We start from the raw sequence: 6,000 nt of genomic DNA on the forward strand, positions 1-6,000 counted from the left end.
AATATTTGTAAAACTTCTGCCGTGATAACTGCCATTTATTTTCTCCGATAAATCTTAAAATTTCTACATTACATTATCTGAACGATGTAAACAGATTTTTAGATTTCGATAGAAAAACGACGCCATTTTTTAAAATGGCGGATACAAATAAAAATCATGGTTCAATAAGTTAGGTAATTTGTATCCGATTAACCTGAGATTTTCTACGTTACATTATCTGAACGATGTTAACAGATTTTTAGATTTCGATAGAAAAACGACGCCATTTTATAAAATGGCGGATACAAATATAAATCATGGTGCAATAAGTTAGGTAATTTGTATCCGATTAACCTGATAATTTCTACGTTACTTTATGTGAACGATGTTAACAGATTTTTAGATTTCGATAGAAAAACGACGCCATTTTATAAAATGGCAGATACAAAAATAAATCATGGTGCAATAAGTTAGGTAATTTGTATCCGATTAACCTGAGAATTTCTACGTTACTTTATCTGAACGAGGTAAACAGATTTTTAAAATTCGAAATTTTCTACTTTACATTACCTATTAAAGATAATTAATCCTATAAATTTTAATATAATTCAAGGCCATTTGGAAAAATGGTGGATGTCAAAATGTCTCACGGTCATATAAGTTCCGTAATTATTCGACGATAAATCTGAATTTTTCTGTTTCATTAAATGATCGAGTAAATAAGTCCTTTCTATTTTGAAAGAATTCCGAGGCCATTTTGCAAAATGGCGCATGTCTGAGAAGATCCGTAATTATTCGTCAACTATTCTGAAATTTTCTATTTCTGACCGAGTATATTAGTCCTATTTCTTTTGAGATAAATACGCTGTTTTTCAAAATATCCATGTATCCCCTTGGTGCGATAAATTCCGTATTGTTATTGTTATAAAAAATGTATACGAAACTTCCTATAAAATGGGTAAATTTTAATACATTTCAGCAAAATCCAATAATATTGGGTATGTTCTTATATCATTGGATTAATATAAAATAATTATGGTTAAATTTATCATTTAGGCATAATTTGGGTAAATTGAAATATTATTAAATTAGTTCAATTGGCATTGTAGAATTATTGGTAATTCGCGAAATGTTTGGTAAATCAGAAAATGGTTGTAATTTGGGAAATTATTGGTAATTTGGGAAAAAATTTGTTATTCTGGAAATTATTGGTAACTAAGGAAATTATTGGTAACTCGGGAAATTATTGATAACTCGGGAAATTATTTTTAACTCGGAAAATTATTGGTAATTCGGGAGATTATATGCCAATATGTCAAAACATGGTCAAAATCAGTTATGCGCCAAGGAAAGGTAGAACTAATTAAAAATATTTTAACGTTTGGACTTCACTACAGCAAAAGAGTAGGGTTAAAGTATCACCTATAGGAGGCGTAATATTGGTCTATATATTTACTAATTTGATTAAAGAGTAGTAAGGTTATGTGTAGACCCCTGAAATAGCCAATCACTATATCTTCTCCTTCCCAAAATTCCCCAGGAAAATCGTTGCAAAAATTTAATAGCTGATTTCTTTACTCGTCTATTTACAAAATATAATATACATTTTCCGATATTTATTTTAACCAAATAATATATTATAATATAAACTTACCAAAATTATTATAATTCGCCCAATGGTAAATGAACTTACACTTTATAAATTGGATTTAGTGAAAATTAATAGACTGTAAACAAAATTATGTTAATTGCACAATATTATTGGAATTTTCTCAATATATTCAAATATACACAATATTATTTAAATTTACCAATGTTATATAAATATACACAATACTATTATTTCAATTAACCAAATATTATTGAATTTACTCAAAATTGTTCCAATGTTATCAAAATTATTTGAAGTTACTCAATATTATTAAAAACACCAAATATAGTTTGTATTTCTCCCAATTTATATGAATGTCGAAAATGTAATTTGAACTAATTTAATGTAATTCCATTTTACCCAAATAATAAGTATTTACATAAATGTATTCCTTTCCAAATTTAATGTAAAATTAACCTTAATTATTTCAGTTAACTAAGTGGCTTATTAATTCGGTCAGATAATGTAATGAAGAAAATTTTACGTAAATCGACATATTATTTCGGCAGATATCGCATCATAAGTTATATTTATATCCACCATATTTCAAAATGGCGTCGGATTATTATTGGAAAACCCATAGATCTAATTAGCTCGGGCAGATAATGAAACGTAGCGAATTGATGATTAATCGACGAATATTTACGGAACTTATCGCACGATGAGTTTTATTGATATCCGCCATTTTACAAAATGGTGTCGGATTTCTATTAAAAACTATAGTACGAATTTATTCGGGCAGATAATGTAACGTAGAAAATCTCAGGTTAATCGGATACAAATTACCTAACTTTTTGCACCACGATTTATATTTGTATCCGCCATTTTATAAAATGGCATCGTTTTTCTATCGAATTTTAAAAATCTGTTTACCTCGTTCAGATAAAGTAACGTAGAAATTCTCAGGTTAATCGGATACAAATTACCTAACTAATTGCACCATGATTTATATTTGTATCCGCCATTTTATAAAATGGCGTCGTTTTTCTATCGAAATCTAAAAATCTGTTAACATCGTTCAGATAATGTAACGTAGAAAATCTCAGGTTAATCGGATACAAATTACCTAACTTATTGAACCATGATTTTTATTTGTATCCGCCATTTTATAAAATGGCGTCGTTTTTCTATCGAAATCTAAAAATCTGTTAACATCGTTCAGATAATGTTATGTAGAAATTTTAAGATTTATCGGCGAAAATATATGGCAGTTATCACGGCATAAGTTTTACGAATATTTTGTATTATACCTAAAATTTCGACCTATTTATTCAAATTAGCTCGAGTTCACCCAAAATGGTTTTCATTCCCCCTATTTGTCCAAAGTAATCCAAAAATTTAAAATTTACTATTTTTTAAATTTTTTTAAAAATAATTGTTTTTTTGATTTATTGAAATTTTGCACAGGGGGACCCTTAGAATTAATCATTTTCGCATGTTATTTTACCTAGACTTTTTCTCATTTTATGTTGTCAAAAACATTTTTGGTTGCCATGGCAAAACGGAAGCCCAGCGTAACTTTTCCCTTTAACTGGTTTCATGTTACATCTAGGTCTAACAATCCCCCAACTTTGAACAAAATTGGTGAGAACCACCTCGGGTCGTCTCCTCGTTAGTATAGTCTATTTGATAAAGGAAGAAACGGCCCATCGGTCGCTAGTTCAGTCTCATTATCAATAAAGTTGTTTTGCCAATATTCGTGGTGCTCCCCAAAAGTGAGCGTCGCATTTGGCGTCGTTGTGATCGCGCGATGAACGAACTCAGTAAATAAATAGTTAAATATTGAGTTTTAACTATCGTGTGACCGTGACTTTAGACGACTGTGTGACTAAAATGGATAAATCAGTGTTTGATCTGTTGTGGTGTGGCTGTGTATTCCCTATCAGCGAGTGTTCAACGAAACGGTTAATCATATATATTCTGATTTCTTAAATATTTATTTTATCTTATGTTATGTTTAATTATATTATTGCTCATAGAATATTGAACAATAATTAATTCCACATACGATAATTCAATGAAAAATAAGTTGCGAGAAAAGAAATAATAATGAAGTAGAGGTGTAAAAAGTTTGGCAAGAAAACTCTATTGATAGTGAGCCCGGACTAGCGACAAGAACGTGACATCTTTTAACGAATAGACTATACTAAGTTTTGTCCACTTTTGACCGCTGATACTGGACAAACTATAGGAGCTAGGGAAAAATAGCAACGGACAATTTTGCTCCTTTTATCAAGCTTAACATGTTTCAATTTGACAAAAATATGTTGAAAGCCAAATCTCATAGAAGAAGTGCGATGTTTTTTTTTAATAACCCCATGCACATTAACTTAATAAGCGCATCAACGACGTCATTTCACAAATGTTCAGGAGGGGCCAGAACAAAACAGGTTTTTTAAATAGAAAAAACGCGTCAAATTTATTTTTTTTTTGCATTTTTAATAGGCCCTGCTATAAAATAAGCTACATGTACGCTTGCTGAACTTGTTTTTACTTAGCTCATTCGTCACGAAATACGTAGAAGTACTGTTCATCCTATACTTAAAAACAGGGTGCCTCGTCCAATTTAACCTTATGTTTAGGGCTTTTTGAAGTGAAACATCATCCGTGACGGTACATTAACTTGATAAGCGCAATAAAACATTCTAAGACAAATTTTACTAAAATGTGCCATAACTCTCGGTTAGAAGGGTAAATGATACCCCAAACTATAGATAATAACTGCTTCTTGATAGCCTAACATTAAATTGTGTGAACTTTATTGGGGGCCATATTAGTGATTTTGGCATTCTTCTACTGAACTCTTCACTAGATGGAGTTGCATTAACAACGTTTAGGTAAAAGAGGCGGGCGCAGCCTTTTCAGTCAGGACGAAGAACCATATGATTTTGAGCCCCTTATCCTGGCACCCCCTATTATACAACAATTTACCTTTTCTTAAAATGGGGTTATCATGATTTACTTTTAAAAGTAAATACTATTTTATATTTAACGTAACTGGTTTTATTAATTAAAGATTTGAAGTGTGAGTTCCTTGCAATATTATTTATGTAAACAATTATTTAACATTTTTTTACCCGTACTACTATACTATACGTTAACGTTTTAGGAATGTGAAAAAACAATAAACGGTATTTTCATCCAGCCGAAGTTATCGAGATGCCTAGTGTAAATATAAAACGAGCAACATCACCAGTCTGCCAGAACGGTTTTTAATTCTCATTAAGCGATTTTTCCCACCTTTTTCATTTTTGAAGCCGTACTTTCCAAAAATTTTGCCCCTTCAGTCAATTTTGGGTCGGGCACTGGCCCACCCTTACGCATGCGCAGGCTTTTACCTTTATTAAGAAAACCTTTATTATACCATCAATGGTTTTATTCAGGACGTTTAAGGCTCTCGAACTAAACCAAAGAGTGTATAGATATGGTTTAAATAAAGAATGATTTATAAAATATGATCATAAAATAGTTGGAAAACAACACTTCGTTGGTCTGTTTATAAACTATAAAAGCATGGCATGTCCTGGAGATGGTTCCCAGAGAAACCATTAAATTATAATTTTATAAACTATTTAAGATATTGTTCTTAACAGAAACCTTAATTATACCATCAATGGTCTTATCCAAGTCGTTTAAGGCTCTCGAACTAAACCCAAAAGTGTATATATATGGTTTAAATAGAGACTGATTTATAGAATACTAGCTTTAATACCCGGCTTCGCCCGGGGTCTTTTTGATTGGTACGTAATAAAAGTACGGTACCATAACAAAACCGTCTTCAGAAAACTTCGTATTGTTAATTTCTTCTGATGATTCTTCCTAATAACTTTTGGGAGAGCTTTTAATTTCCAAATGACTTGTGTTGAGTCCGTTGAAGAGCCCCCAAATTCGACCCACCTACCTGTCCGCCAATGTAGAGCCTAGGGGGCGTCTTAATTTACATGAGGCGATTTTCCGCCCCCCTCCCCCCTTAGTGAGATTTGGCTCGTCCCCCTACCTCCCTTGTAGAGTCTTCAACTGGGATAGAAGTTCCGACTTTAAATTCAAATGACCGACTGAAAAATCATTTGAATTCCTTTTACTAATTCTAAATTATGCGCAAATAATATTTCATGTACTTATGCATGCGTTTAAATTATACATATTTTTACTTTTTAACAATATAATTTTGGCAGCGTTATATTTACGAATCAATGGTACGAAAGAAAGACTAAAGAACAAAGTAGTAAAATTTTAACTAAATGCGCGACATTTTTCACCAACACCCCTAATATCAAGTGAGATTTTTCAAAATGCGTATTTTTAGTGTAAATACGTTAAGGCCACTATCAAAATGCGTATTTTTAGTGTAAATACGTTAAGGCCACTAT

This window comes from Leiobunum rupestre, chromosome 6, assembly GCF_980474605.1.
Source record: "Leiobunum rupestre chromosome 6, qqLeiRupe1.1.hap1, whole genome shotgun sequence".
Taxonomy (NCBI): Eukaryota; Metazoa; Arthropoda; class Arachnida; order Opiliones; family Sclerosomatidae; genus Leiobunum; species Leiobunum rupestre.